Source organism: Salmo salar, chromosome ssa28 (genome assembly GCF_905237065.1).
Source record: "Salmo salar chromosome ssa28, Ssal_v3.1, whole genome shotgun sequence".
Classification (NCBI taxonomy): Eukaryota; Metazoa; Chordata; class Actinopteri; order Salmoniformes; family Salmonidae; genus Salmo; species Salmo salar.
In genome coordinates, this window is record NC_059469.1 from 5,989,731 (window position 1) to 6,006,203 (window position 16,473).

A 16,473-nucleotide genomic window follows, 5' to 3' on the forward strand; every position below is an offset into this window, starting at 1 on the left:
TTAGCCTGTAAACAGTCTATGGACTAGGTATGACAGCAACCCATGCTTTGGTTTTGTTGACCTAGCCAATGTTTCAAAGGATAACTTTTTAGCATTTTTGGCACAAATCTACCTATATTTGCATTTTCACACTTAATATCCAAATCATCTATAAGTAACATCATTGAGTTACACACTACCTTTTTGATACATTATGATGATGTGGATATGAAGTGTGAAAATGCTAATATAGGAACCATTGACTTGCATTGGATTTATGTCACAATGTGGAAAAAGTTAGCATTTTAAACAGTGGCCATCGAAATTAAAGCATGGGTTGCTGTCATACCTTGTCCATAGGCTGCTTACAGGCTAAGGAAACCAATATGTCATTTTCTAATTTGGGTGAACTATCCATTAACTTTGAGGGGGCGGTGCTATTCCCTTAATAGAGGGAACAGCACCATTTAGCATTTAGCGTTCAGAACCTGGTAATATCAGGATGTAGGATGGAACATAAACCTAACAACTTCAATGACTAATTTCTCTGAACAGGGGGAAAAAACATAACCCAATTCACTGAGAAAACATTACATAGGATGTAGAAACAAAACTCAGAGCCATAGTTCCACACTACTTGTCAGGCATAGAGAACTGATACTATATACTCATTGTCGGGGTGGAATTGACGTTGGGTTTGGGGGGTCCACATGGGATTTTTGACCATTTATTTGTATTCTTCATGTCTAACTCATTGTTCAAAAAATGTTTGGGGCAAATCGGATGTTAGGTACTATATTTATTATATATTATATGAATCCTGTAAATTCAAATGGCCAATGGGTGCAGTCAATTAGCTTAATGTCTCAGAGAATAAATTATATTTAAACAAACTAGTGTTCAGGAATGCTAATCTTTCTATCGACACAAACGATTTCAGAACAATCTGAGATGGTGGGTATCAAAATCCTTTTTCTTGTGCTTTTTGAGGTGGAATAACCCAGCTGTAGACCATTAAACACTGCATTAATAGCCTTGGCCTCCTTCTCCTCTCCGCTTTGGCATCACGCAGCGAGCTGCATTGTCCAGACACTTTGTTTACGAAGGAAGCGGAATCACTCAGTTCACGGGTGGTGTGGTGGCATAGTGGAATCATTTAGCACCTCGTTAGGGAATCTGGATTCCTCGTTGAAGAAGCTGGGTTCAGCAGACAGTGTATGATCTAGGAGCAGAAGGGGAGGAAGATGAGAGGTGAGAGAGGAGGAGAGAAGAGAGAGATCCGACCCTGTTCTCACAGTGATAGCCGTGTGAAAGTCGCAGATGCTCCTGAAATTATTTCAAGACTTATCATATATTTTGCAACGTTTTCACCTGTTAATGTTTGGGGAGCAGAATATGTTATAAAGGTTGAAAAAATAGAGAAAGTGAATAAAAATGTAACACAGTCTTAGAACATAAATAAAGTGTCATGATCTAGCTCGCTTATTTAGTCGTTCCGTTATGGCACTAACAGGTGCAAACCTAGCACCGTACGGCTGCACAAAATGTACACACTGGGCTCTAGATGCATGCAATAATGCATGATATTTCAGTCTAACTCTGCCTCAAAGGGATAGGTCAACATGATTGACCGCAACAAAATATAAACATCACTAAACGTAAAACAGTATATATGAATGATAAACTGTATATCAATGTGTTACAAAGTGAGTGTTATTACGAAGTCTCTGCGCTTAAAGCAGCAATGCTGACTCATCCTTTATCTTCATCAGCCAGTAGATATGTGACAGTTCCCTCTAGCTTGGACATTTGTTCCCCAGCCATATTACTGATGTGCTTTGCCCTGGGATCTATGTGTAATGACAGAATTTAAAAGAGCAATGAAATGCAAGCTAGACTCAATTCAGTCTGCTGACATGGTCTGATGTGGACTGTATAACCAGGTGTCAAAAGCACTTTGTCTAGTCATGCAACAGCCAAGATTCAGCACGAACGGAGCAGTCATGCTCTACAGTCAAAGACAAGTCAGCCCGATGTGACTCAGTGACGCTATTGGTCACTTTGTTTCTCCTTGTATCTGTAGTTCATCCAATCATTTGGCAGTAATTCAGTCATGAGAAAAAGGGAAATAACTCCAAATGGATGGTTTGGAGGATATTTTAAAATGTTTTCAGATATGCTGTTTTATGTCCATGCTTGCGACAGTTTACAAACAGTGACACGTTTCTTAAAATGCACTATAAATCAGTGGGTATGTTCTGTCCTATTGTTCTTGGCTCTAATTATTTGAATGCCATCATCACAAATATCTACTTGAATATCCCTTTTAACCATGTATTGCTTAATCTCTTGCAAATCTACCACTTTGAACTGTCGACTTGTTGGACAGTTGGCACTTAGCCCTCCTTGTCACGCCCTGACCATATAGATCCTTATTATTCTTTATGTTTGGTTAGGTCAGGGTGCGACTCGGGTGGGGAAGTCTGTTTTTTGTTTCTTTGTTTTTGGGCCAGTGTGGTTCCCAATCAGAGGCAGCTGTCTATCGTTGTCTCTGATTGGGAATCATACTTAGGCAGCCTGTGTTTGTGGCAGGTTATTTTCTGTTTAGCATCTGACCCTGACAGACCTGTGCGCTTTCGTTTTGTTGTTTTTGGTTATTCTTGTTTGAATGTTTCTTGAAATAAATTATCATGAACACTTACCACGCTGCGCCTTGGTGCACTTCTCCCTCTAACGACGAGCGTTACACTCCTACAGAGAGAAAACCAATAGGAGCTAGCCTGTTGGAAACTTCCTTGTCTAATCAATCCAATTGTCAAAGTGACACTGAGGTAGCCATCCAAAGTGCACATGTGACCCCCTGGCTAGGTGCAGCATGCTCACTCACATTGGATCAGAGCTCAGCATGTGAAGAAATACATTGGAGCAGTTCACTGAATTGGTACATTGTTACATTTCCAGTGTTGACTGAGCCCTCAGATGGCTTCACAATATACTTCACTGCGTTCACCCCACTCTTGTGGAAATTGCATCAATTGAATCTAACATACAAGAGAGTCACTACTTTAGAATCAAACTCTATTTCAGATTAAACAAAATAAAGTTTTCATAATGCAACAATTCTTAGAAAACAGAAAAATTATATATTCATATTATTATAATTAGATGCCTAAAGCGAAATGTAAATTGTCATATCCACACTACCGGAATATTTATCACTGTCACGGGCTGGCTCGAGGAACAACAGGAGAGGTAGAGTCAGGCGCAGGAGACAGAGAGAGTTCGTGACCACACTTCTTTATTTGAAGTACTGTACGCGGTCGATACGGTATAGGGGCGCAGCCCTGAAAGATTCTGCGGTGGTGTACACAAAATAAAGAAACCACTGGCAGAAGGGAAAACTCAATACACGTTCTGACGAACACACAAAACCCGGACAAGCAACACAATCACGTACAACCACATACATCCTACGCTAACCTAAATAACCCCCCCTTACTAATTACAAACCCAAAACAGGTGCGTGCCTACCTAGACCTAACCAAACGAAAGTGAAACAAAAAGGGATCGATGGCAGCTAGTAGGCCGGCGACGACGACCGCCGAGCTCCGCCCGGCCGAGGAGGGGCGCCACCATCCGTCACTGTCGTGACAGTACTCCCCCCCTGACGCGCGGCTCCCGCAGCGCGCCGACACCGGCCTCGAGGACGCCCCGGAGGGCGAGGCGCAGGGCGATCCGGATGGAGGCTGTGGAACTCCCGGATGAGCGCTGGGTCCAGTATGTCCTCCACCGGTACCCAGCACCTCTCCTCCGGGCCGTACCCCTCCCAGTCCACGAGGTACTGCAGGCCCCTCGCCCGGCGTCTGGAGTCCAAGATGGACCGGACTGTGTACGCCGGGGCCCCCCGTTGTCCAGGGGGGTGGAGGGACCTCCCGTACCTCATTTTCCTGCAGCGGACCAGCTACCACCGGCCTGAGGAGAGACACATGAAACGAGGGGTTAATGCGATAATAAGAAGGAAGTTGTAATCTGTAACACACCTCGTTTATTCTCCTCAGGACTTTAAATGGCCCCACAAACCGCGGACCCAGCTTCCGGCAGGGCAGGCGGAGGGGCAGGTTCCGGGTCGAGAGCCAGACTCTCTCCCCTGGGGTGAACACGGGGGCCTCGCTGCGGTGCCGGTCAGCGCTCGCTTTTTGTCGTACCCTGGTTCGTTCCAGGGATTCCTGCACAGCGTTCCAGGTCTCCCTTGAGCGCTGAACCCATTCCTCCACCGCAGGGGCCTCCGTCTGGCTCTGATGCCATGGCCCCAGGACCGGCTGATAACCCAACACACATTGGAATGGTGATATGTTGGTGGAGGAGTGGCGCAAAGAGTTCTGAGCCATTTCGGCCCATGGCACGAACCTTGCCCACTCCCCTGGCCGGTCCTGGCAGTAGGACCGCAGGAACCTGCCCACCTCCTGGTTTACCCTTCAAGCCAATGTCTCCACACCTTCAGGGCTCTGACCACAGCCAACAGCTCCCTGTCCCCCACATCATAGTTACGCTCCGCCGGACTCAACTTCCTAGAGAAGAAGGCGCAGGGGCGGAGTTTTGGGGGGGCGCCCGAGCGCTGGGACAGCACGGCTCCTACCCCAGCCTCGGACGCGTCCACCTCCACTATGAAGGGCAAAGAGGGGTCCGGGTGCGCCAGCACCGGAGCGTCGGTGAACAAAACCTTCAGACGACTAAAGGCCCTGTCCGCCTCCGCGGACCACTGCAACCGCACCGGGCCCCCCTTCAACAGTGAGGTAATGGGAGCCGCCACCTGCCCAAAGCCCCGGATAAACCTCCGGTAGTAATTGGCAAATCCCAAAAACCGCTGCACCTCCTTCACCGTGGTGGGAGTCGGCCAATTACGCACGGCTGAAACGCGGTCACATTCCATCACTACCCCTGATGAGGAAATGCGATACCCCAAGAAAGAGACGGCTGGTTTGGAAAACTCACATTTCTCAGCCTTGACGTATAGGTCATGCTCCACCAGTCGCCCAAGCACTTTACGCACCAGAGACACATGCTCGGCGCGTGTAGTGGAGTAGACCAGAATGTCATCGATGTACACCACTACACCCTGACCGAGCAGGTCCCGGAGAACCACTTCCACAAAGGATTGAAAGACTGCGGGAGCATTCTTTAACCCATACGGCATGACGAGGTACTCATAATGGCCAGATGTGGTACTAAATGCCGTTTTCCACTCGTCCCCTCCTCGGATACGCACCAGATTATATGCGCTCCTGAGATCCAATTTCGTGAAGAAGCGCGCCCCGTGAAATGACTCCATCGCCGAGGCGATGAGAGGTAGTGGGTAACTGAAACCCACTGTGATGGCATTTAGACCTCTATAGTCAATGCACGGGCGCAGACCTCCCTCCTTCTTCTTCACGAAAAAGAAGCTCGAGGAGGCGGGTGAGTGAGATGGCCGAATGTATCCCTGCCTCAAGGACTCAGTGACGTATGTCTCCATAGCCGCTGTTTCCTCCTGAGACAGGGGATAAACGTGACTACGAGGAAGGGCAGCGCCCACCTGGAGGTTTATCGCACAGTCTCCTCGTCGATGAGGTGGTAATTGGGTCGCCTTCGTTTTACTGAAGGCGATAGCCAAATCGGCATACTCTGAGGGAATGTGCACGGTGGATACTTGGTCTGGACTCTCCACCGTAGTCGCACCGATGGAAACTCCTATGCACCTGCCCGAGCACTCATTTGACCACCCCTTAAGAGCCCTCTGTCCCCACGAAATCTTAGGGTTGTGAGTGGCTAGCCAGGGAATCCCTAGAACCACTGGAAATGCTGGGGAATCGATGAGGAAAAGACTAATCCGCTCCTCATGACCCCCCCGCATTACCATGACCAGAGGCACAGTGACCTCCCTGACCAGCCCTGACCCTAGTGGTCGACTGTCTAGGGCGTGCACGGGGAAGGGTTGGTCCAACCGAACCAGGGGAATCCCTAACTTAGCCGCGACCCCACGGTCCATAAAACTCCCTGCTGCGCCTGAATCGACTAGCGCCTTAAACCGGGAGTGAGGGGAGAAACAAGGAAAGGACACTGACACATACATGTGACGGACAGGGGGGTCTGGGTGAGGCTGGTGCTGACTCACCTGAGGTGTCAAAGGAGCGCTCTGCCTGCCTTCTGGACTCCTAGGGGAGTCTCCCCAGCACCGGTCCACAGTGTGCCCTCTGCGACCACATGAGGTGCAGGAGCGACCTCCCCCTCCAGTCTTCCTGGCTGCTGCCCCCCCTATCTCCATAGGCGTGGGAGCAGGAGGGCTGGAGGGTGGAATGAGCAGGGCCCGGATCGGACGTCCGCGGGCGGCCAGCAGATTGTCCAGTCGGATGGACAGATCCACCAGTTGGTCCAGTGTGTGGGTCGTGTCCCGACAGGCTAATTCCCGGCGGACGTCCTCCCTCAAACTACAACGGTAGTGATCTATAAGGGCCCTCTCATTCCACCCTGCTCCCGCGGCCAGGGTCCGGAACTCGAGCGCCGAAGTCCTGCGCGCTCCTCGTCTCCTGCCTCAGGTGAAACAGCCGCTCACCCGCCGCTCTCCCCTCCGGGGGATGATCGAATACTGCCCGAAAGCGGCGGGTGAACTCTGGGTAGTTGTCCCTGGCTGAGTCCGGACTGTCCCACACGGCGTTTGCCCATTCCAGGGCCTTACCCGTGAGGCAGGAGACGAGGACGCTGACGCTCTCCTCCCCGAGGGAGAGGGACGAACGGTCGCCAGGTATAACTCCAACTGGAGCAAGAAGCCCTTACACCCAGCCGCCGTTCCATCGTCCTCCCTGGGGGGAGCGAGTTTCACCCCACTGGTACTGGGTGCTGTGGGTGCTGGTGGGGGCGCAGGCTGTTGGCCTGCCGCGTTCAGGGGGCCGAGAGCGCGTCGGTCCCAGCTCTCCAGGCGCGCCAACACCTGATCCATGGCGTTCCCCAGCCGGTGGAGCAGGGTGGAGTGTTGGTCGACGGTTTCCTCCATGGACATGGCTGGCGCTGAAGCTCCTGCTGACTCCATTTAGGTTGGGTACGTGATTTCTGTCACGGGCTGGCTCGAGGAACAACAGGAGAGGTAGAGTCAGGCGCAGGAGACAGAGAGAGTTCGTGACCACACTTCTTTTTTTGAAGTACTGTACGCGGTCGATACGGTATAGGGGCGCAGCCCTGAAAGATTCTGCGGTGGTGTACACAAAATAAAGAAACCACTGGCAGAAGGGAAAACTCAATACACGTTCTGACGAACACACAAAACCCGGACAAGCAACACAATCACGTACAACCACATACATCCTACGCTAACCTAAATAACCCCCCCTTACTAATTACTAACCCAAAACAGGTGCGTGCCTACCTAGACCTAACCAAACGAAAGTGAAACAAAAAGGGATCGATGGCAGCTAGTAGGCCGGCGACGACGACCGCCGAGCTCCGCCCGGCCGAGGAGGGGCGCCACCATCCGTCACTGTCGTGACAATCACAGGTAGGGCATTTGAAATACTTGTTTACCTTTTTGCCAATTACTAGTTGCAATACAAATGTTAAGGCCTGGTTTGGATGCCAAGCTAATGTGCATAAGCAAAAGACCTGAGGCTGTTTTCAGACTATTTTTACACCGCTCTTGTTTCTGCAATAAAACAAATATTCTGTGTATGCACTACATCAGTGAATACATTTAATGTAATTGTTTAAAATTAGGTGTTTTCAGTCAAGCAGTCAAAATACACCTACTCTTTTATCTGTTCATCAAATGGCATACAGTAGCAAAACATGCTCCTGCATTTCAAACAGATTGGTTTCCTAGGATCAGGGAGTCAATACCATATGGTAAATGGATTCCATTTCACTATCCAGGGGTAAAATCCATCATGGTGAAAAATGCTGACTAATCTCTACGAGGGCAGACTTACTGAGCGGCTCGGGGTTTCCCTCCCAGGCAAACTGATCAGAGACTATTCATCTTATAGGGGACACATTTATACACATGGACTTCCTAACTGATAAGGGTGCAGTTAACTAGATAGTGTATCATTCCCCATTAACATTCTTAATAACCATGGACATGACTTATTTCTATTGATTCAGGTTCACTCAATGGCATTTACTTCCAATGTTGTCTAATGAACAGAAAAGTACATTTTCACCCTTTTTTTTCATTCAATAAGAACACTCTGTTGTTTCTAAATATTTGACATGGTTTGTATTTTAAGTGTGGGCTGGCCGGAGCTTAAAAATGGCTAATATCTGATCATTGATCATATCTGGGGGACCGTCCACGGGTGTATGATGAGAGAATAGTAATTACCCAAATGCATTCATGCAAAGCCGAAGAGCACAGCTCCAGGTACACATACTCATTTATAACTTGAGTGGTCAAATGAGATATGGTACTGTAAATCCATCAATATGTCAGCCTGTTAAAGAACTATGAAGTGCTAACATATTGATCGATCTCCATATCCATCTATCAGAAGGATGAGTTTGTATCACACGCAACAAGCAATCAGCCCCTACCTCTTCACTGCACAATGTGTTTTATCATCCTATGGTGTTTTATGGCTCCCTAGACGTATACGGTAGTACAGTTGAACATTTTAAAAGGAAAGGAAGTCTCAGAAGAACAAAACTAATGCTTTACGTAATAAACCTTCAATATCAGTGGTTTGCCCTATCACACCCATCGGTGTCCTCTCTCAAAGTGGAAATTAGAATATTCAGAACCAAAATATATTGGCATGAAGGGATATTGCTACTTCAGATGGTATTACAGACACAAAAGTAAATTCTTATTACTGGATAACTGTCGGTTTTATGGGTTTATGAAAAAGGATTCTCTGAATTTAAACATGGTATTAGATTATTAGTAACTGTGTCACCTCAATCAGATTATGTAACACCTTTCAATTGAGCTGAAATTATTGCAAAACATACTGTATGTATTATTCTATAGTCTCATGCACATATTGCCTATCCCTTAGACATGCTATTTAGAAATGCAATGGTAATGCCTTTGCCAAACTTCACACTGGAGTATGTATGCTCAATGACTGACATGGCCAAATGAGTTGGGTAACCCTTTGAAATGAAATTGGTGGCATTTATGGTGATAATATCAATGGTAACCTACAACTGACCTCCTTGGATTGCCATATTCACCGCAATCAAACCACCTAATTGTAACATTCATCTGTAGAAATTGTAGGAATGTAGAAATGGTTGTAGAGAAAGGTTGATTGGGTGAACAAGAACAGATGGAGAGAACATTGACCCTGGGAAACCACAGGTAATCCCAACAGTATCCCAAAAGTATTACACTGGAGTAGTTTGAACAATCCTGTTTTAGCTTCTCATAGTTCAGCTATAGAGTTCTACATGGAGGGCCTCCATTATTTTCCATCATCATAATTCACTGCAGGTGGAAAAGAAATACTTCCAACCTACAATAAAATGTAAATGTGATGTTCAGATTACCATGGATATTGGTGAATAAGTATGAATTAAAGCAGTGCATTTCTAGTACGTACAGTACATTTATGTGAACAGACGATAATGTTGATCTATTCTAATCTATAGAGACAGTGATAAAGAAGTACCAAATACTTATAAAGTTAGCCAAGATCCATTACATCAATATAAATGCATCAGAATTAACCCCAGTATATCAAATGCATTGTTCCACACTGTTGATGAAGTTAACTGCATTAAAACCACATTTGAGTGGGTCTAATTAGTGCAATGTCAATACGGTATGAATAAACTTTCTCTAATACAATCACAACAACAAGCATGTGGGCTAAGAGGTAATATTAGATGTAGTCTAAAACAAATACAAAAAGGTGATAAGTATCTTAATGAAAATAAAACCACTTAAACCTGCACTACGTAATGATGTGTGTACAGGTGTGTTTTTTTTGCCCCCTCTGGCAAGAATGCAGTTTTTTTGTAGATTTGAACACAATATCCCAGAAGTCCCAGATCTCATTGGTAGTCACCGCTGCATTTCCCACTTTACGCAGCATCAACATCCACTCTGAGACTTTGGTAACTGTGGTAACTAGTGGCAACCCAACAGAAACAAGAAATTTGAAACTCTGGATGCCGATACGATAACAATTACAGACAAGACTGAAGATAACTTGATTCCGTTTTAGCGACAATGTCTTCAGAACAAGTACTAGAAAAATGATATGTTATAATATTCATGTTGTCAGCCAGAAAAGTAGCTAACATTACAAATGTCAAGGTAGCAAGCTAGCTAACTTAGCTAGCTACATGGTCGATAATAAATCAAATAAAAAATCGAATCAAATTGTATTAGTCACATGCACTGAATACAACATTAAGTAAGCATTTCACTGTAAGGCCCCTAACCAACAATGCAGTTTAAAGAAAAATAAATACGAATAGAATTAGAAATTAAAGTAACAAGCAACTAAAGAGCAGCAGTAAAATAACAATAGCGAGACTATATACATGGGGGTACCGGTACAGAGTCAATGTGCGGGGGCACCGGTCAGTCGAGGTAATGGTTGTAATATGTACACTACCATTCAAAAGTTTGAGGGCACTTAGAAATGTCCTTGTTTTTGGAAAAAAAGTACATTTTTTGTACATTAAAAGAACATCAAATTGATCAAAAATACAGTGTAGACATTGTTAATGTTGTAAATGACTATTGTAGCTGGAAACGGCTGATTTTTTATGGAATATCTACATAGGCGTACAGAGGCCCATTATCAGCAACCATCACTCCTGTGTTCAAATGGCACGTTGTCTTAGCTAATCCAAGTTTATCATTTTAAAAGGCTAATTGATCATTAGAAAACCCTTTTGCAATTATGTTAGCACAGCTGAAAACTGTTGTACTGATTAATGAAGCACTAAAACTGGCCTTCTTTAGACTAGTTGAGTATCTGGAGCATCAGCATTTGTGGGTTCGATTACAGGATCAAAATGGCCAGAAACAAAGAACTTTCTTCAGAAACTCGTCTGCCTATTCTTGTTCTGAGAAATGAAAGCTATTCCATGCGAGAAATTGCCAAGAAACCGAAGATCTCGTACAATGCTGTGTACTACTCCCTTCACAGAACAGCGCAAACTGTCTCTAACCAGAATAGAAGAGGAGTGAGAGGCCCCGATGCACAACTGAGCAAGAGGACAAGTACATTAGAGTGTCTAGTTTGAGAAACAGTCCTCAACTGGCAGCTTCATTAAATAGTACCCGCAAAACACCAGTCTCAACATCAACAGTGAAGAGGCGACTCCGGGATGCTGGCCTTCTAGACAGGTCCTCTGTCCAGTGTCTGTGTTCTTTTTCCCATCTTAATCTTTTCTTTTCATTGGCCAGTCTGAGATATGGCTTTTTCTTTGCAACTCTGCCTAGAAGGCCAGCATCCCGGAGACGCCACTTCACTGTTGACGTTGAGACTGGTGTTTTGCGGGTACTATTTAATGAAGCTGCCAGTTGAAGACGTGTGAGGTGTCTGTTTCTCAAAGTAGACACTCTAATGTACTTGTCCTCTTGCCCAGTTGTGCACCTGGGCCTCCCACTCCTTTTTCTATTCTGGTTAGAGACAGTTTGCGCTGTTCGGTGAAGGGAGTAGTACACAGCGTTGTACAAGAAAGCTCCGGTCTTTCCCAGCTCAAAGTTGTGTTTACTGCACCCTGTGTTGAGTTGTGACATCTCCTTGAAGTTGTAGCAGCTCAGCCTTTGTAGGTGGTGGCACTTCAGGGAGTCTTGGGTCATCTGATCTCAGGATCATTCTCCTTGGTAGCCCCAATTGAAAGCCCAGTCTTCTCAACACTGTTCTCTGAAGTTCTGGGATGTACTTTGCAATTTTCAATGCGTAGACACACTTCACCTTCGAGACTTATCGTAGTCTCTCCTTTAGCTGAAAGATAGAATAATATTTGCTGGAAATTTTGTCTATAGAATTTCATTACTATCCGTGCAGAATTGTAGTGTTGATATCTGTTGAAAATATAACAGTGATAACATGTATTATATTGTAATGAGTTAATAAATTGAAATATTTTAGTTTTACATCATACAAATCTTTTTCACAACAGAGAGGACAACTAACACTTAAGTCTTGTTGCCCTGGCCTACGCATTCTCCAAGGCTGAACGGTTGTTACAAAGGTTGTAGTCAAGTGCTGCCAGTAGGGTTCCAGCCTCATATACTGGAGGAGCGAAAGCAAACCACTAGATGAGTTTGTGATTCTGAAAGGACTCCAGCTCAAGCCCCCAGGACTGGAGGTGACCATCACTGACCTAGATCAGAGATAAAACTAGCTAGTTTTAGAATGATTTGTACAACTGCTGACTTCATATCAAGAACATGAGATGTACAGTTGAGAACATTTCCACGGTAACGGTGCTGCTTTACAATTCCGTGATGAAACTTTGAAACAAAGTTGCCAATTGTTGTAGCAAACGAGTGTCATGAAGTACATGCACGAGAAACAGGGTACGCTTTTTGACTTGTCAGATAAATGTCAGCAAGCCAGTCTAACTACAGTATGTACAGCAAAATAGCTAGCTAGCTCTCTGCTTGGGGCTATCTAGCTGCTTAGCTGAACACAGAATGTTAGCGCACTATTCTTTGAATGGCTAAATGGATCCATCTCATTGCAAGACTTTAGCTAAAGTTGACATGAATACAGCCAACTACGTGAGACAAACCGTTGTGTAATGTCTCATCTTATTTATCTGAACTGGGCTTTGTAGTTATTCCATGCCAGTACACTCGTGTGAACGGAAGTATATAGCTAGCTAGCCAATATCAGCGTGGTTTTCAGACACAAGGTCAAATAACGTTATACACACAAGTTAGCTAGTTACGACTAACTAGTGAAGCAACATTTTATATTCAAATTAAACAAACCAATGTCACAGTATGCTAACAAGCTACTAGCGAACATTAGCTAGCTAGCTAATATGAACTATTGCATGTGTGGCTTGAAAACAATCAAAACAAGTAATCCAAAAATATTACTCACATACATATTTACAACTAAATAGCATAATTTAACTTTATATCTAACAGGATATATTATCCAGCTAGTTATGTTTTTCTTGGTCGGTTTTGAATCCCTTCAACTCCCTTAGTGCTCTTCACTGTGTGAACGCAAATCCATCTTGGCCTGGGCTCTATTGTTTTCCCTGTTTACCTGTCTGCTTTCCAAATGTCTCTCTTTCTTTGGCTTAGATGGAGGAGTAGTTGCTGCTGGGTCAGGTAATTTGCCCCTCATGTCTGCCTTGTCTGTAAGCTAGCCATTTGCCAAGTGTTGGCCATGGGTTCCGACCCAACAGGGAAAATGAAAACCAATGAATACAGCAGTTCTCATGCAGGCTAGAGGCGCAATATTGTTACTGTTGCATCACATTGTATGACCACTAGCAACTTATTGGAGCCTTTGAACGTAACATTTTTTAAAAAGTTGTAACTATTTGCAATCACTGCAGTATTGGCATGCTAAATGAAAAGTTGTAATGCAAAAAGTGAAAAGAATAGAAACACACCAGACAATTCCTACCTGTACTGTATCTTAAGTCAACAGAACAGAATAAATAATTGATCACCATAGCACATCAAGTGTAACCCCTGATATTAACTTTAATGGGCCAACTCGACAATGTACGGTGGGGCCCGCTACTGCAACTTGTCTCTATTTGAAGGTGGAGTTTCCATTAGCCTGAGTCATCAGGCAGCTAAGTAAGTGGACCAGTGTCCCTCTTCCTCCTCTTGCCCTGCCCAAACAGGTGTCTGGCTGATTGATGAGTGCTCATCAGCCTGACAGGCAGACTCACTCCTCTCTCTCCTCTCCCTCGCCTGAGAGATGGACCTGGGTGACCTCTCACAGATTATGATGTAATGAGTGCATCTGCCGGAGACGGCCTGCAATTAAATGCCATGAAAATGAATGTCCCTGCTGTACCCTCTGTGCCATGCAACAGTGCCTTGCCCCCAAAAAAACGTCAGCAGGAGAAAATTGATGTTCTGCCCATTTTTTTGCTGTAAAACTTTTAAACTTTTTGCACTTTCAGAAGTTCATGTCTGAGGAATGAAAGGTACCTAGCCGATATAGACTCAGTCAACCTAGCCACACTTATATCTGTCTATACTATATCCAGACTTGCTAAGCTCTGTCGGGAGAGAGCTATGCAGGTATGATGGAGTTTCCCCATTAAACAACAGGACTCAGTGTGCACATTTCTGTATGCAGGGAGCATGCTGCTCGGATAATAGATATCACTGCAACACCAAAACATACCTTCACGGTTGAGCATCGTATGTTGGCTGCACTAGACATGACGGCTACCGGTTTGTCTCCCTTCCTCAACATCGCTGACCGGGATTGGTCGTGGTTGAAAACTCAATAGCAACAGTCGTTAATTCAAATCTGCTAGGTCAAGACACGTGCCAGTGACAACTCCCTGTGTGTAGGGGGAGAGAGAGTGGGAGGAAGAGAATAATAGAAGGCAAGAAAGAGAACGAGTGGGAGAGTAGGAAGGTAATGAAGTGCAGACAAGGAGAGCCTGTTTGTTTTCTTGTTAACCTCCAAGAGAAGATAATTCAGTCCCAAGGGGAGGCTTTTGGCGGAGACAGGCAAGGTGCTTTGTATTTGCTGGCTGGTTGGCCAAAGCTCCAGCCCTTGGACTTTAGCCAATCTCACAAGCTACATTTTCCCTTGCATGAAGAGGAGCTATTTTACATAACACAAAATCTAAAAATGGATTTGTAAAGACAGATGTCACACTCCTTGCCTTCGATTAAAATGCAGGTTATACAATACACACTTGAGAAGCAGCATTTAATGGTAAAGGTGAATGGAACATATTGAGGTCAGAAAGTTCTGTAAAAGCAGACAGGCACAGTTTTTCTTTTATGTTGTTATGCATGATGCAATTAAAGTATTGTTCATGTACAGGAAACACTTTGTTCTATAGGCTACCTTTGAGCAACATAAAAACACTACCTATGAACAGAGACAATACAAAGACATTAACCAGGTCTTTACCCAAGTTCACACTGTGATATGCATTGGGCTACCCACTGGCACAGACATCAATTCAACGTCTATTCCACATTGGTTCAACGTAATTTAATTGAAATGATGTGGAAACAATGCTGATTCAACCAGTGTGTGACCAGTGGGTCGGGTTTATACCAGTGGTTGGAACCAGTTCAGGGGACAGAACCGAAAACCGGAAAATGCATTTTTCAAGGAACAGAAATGGAACCGGGAACGAAAATTATCTATGCTGTTCCGGAACAACAAGAACTGTTATTTTAAAAACATTGGAACCGGTTAATAACTTTATTTTATGTTCCAGGCATTTTTTTCTAGTCCCACAAAAAAACGCAACAAAGCGCCTATGCAAAGCCCTCCCTCTGTCACTCACAAATGCATTCCAGTGTCTGCCGGCAAGCTGAAAATCTTTGCAAGTGTGTGTGGATGTTTAGGCAGCCTGCCCCTCCTCCCTTCCAAAGCATAGGCTACTGTACTGACGTGAAAGCGTAATTCTGTCACGTCCTGACCAGTAAAAGGGGTTATTTGTAGGTTGGTCAGGGCGTGGCAGGGGGTGTTTGTTTTGTGTGTTTCGGGGTTTTGATGTGTGTTCTATATTTTCTATTTCTATGTTCATTCTATGTTCCCTATCTATGTTTTGTATTTCTGTGTTTTGGCCTGGTATGGCTCTCAATCAGGGACAGCTGTACATCATTGTCGCTGATTGGGAGCCATACTTAGGTAGCCCTTTTTCCACCTGTCTGGTGTGAGAAGTTGTTTTTGCATTGCTGTGAGTAGCCTGCGAAACTGTTCGTTCGTTCGTTCGTTCGTTCGTTCGTTCGTTCGTTCGTTCGTTCGTTCGTTGTGTTGCTTCTTGTTTTGGTTTTTGCTGGTTCACCGTTTATATTAAAGTATGATGAACTCAACCCACGCTGCGCCTTGGTCTCATTCCAACAACGGATGTTACAAAATCAAAGTTCCTCCATAGAAGCCACTCCTCCTAGGTATAATTCTGTGGACCTAGTTCAGATAACGCATGTCATAACAAGATAAGATACCCAGAACTTCAAGCCTCCTCTTCAACACTCTGGCTCTCTCCCCACCTGCAAAATTTCAGTCGTATCTTGCGCCATAGGCTACACTTGTCTGTCCATCACACATGTAAATAACTACCTTGCCTACTCTATCCGCACTAATTTCTGAAGTCATTTAATAAGCTAAATGAAAAAACTGTTAATTTAACAGGTTAAATCTGGTTCAGAACTTTATTTTGCTGGTTGGAACAATAGAATGGAACGAAAATAATTCTGGTTCGGTCCAAAATGAAACTATTGGAAAATAATGGCTTTAACCCAAAGTTATTTAAGTGACTTTGAAGAAACATGTATTGTAACTGAATGTCTCCATCATCAAGTCAGGAATAAAACTGCTGCCACGT

General features: G+C 44.8%; 1 long non-coding RNA gene across 1 annotated transcript; it reads right to left on the reverse strand.

Moving 5' to 3' along the window:
• Positions 1 to 387: 387 nt before the first annotated feature.
• On the reverse strand, positions 388 to 13,376 carry LOC106589365 (uncharacterized). Its single transcript, XR_001324835.2, has 3 exons — positions 13,194 to 13,376; positions 11,685 to 11,912; positions 388 to 1,201 (listed from the first exon to the last, which is right to left on the reverse strand). It is a non-coding gene; the product is annotated as an uncharacterized lncRNA (long non-coding RNA).
• Positions 13,377 to 16,473: the final 3,097 nt, after the last annotated feature.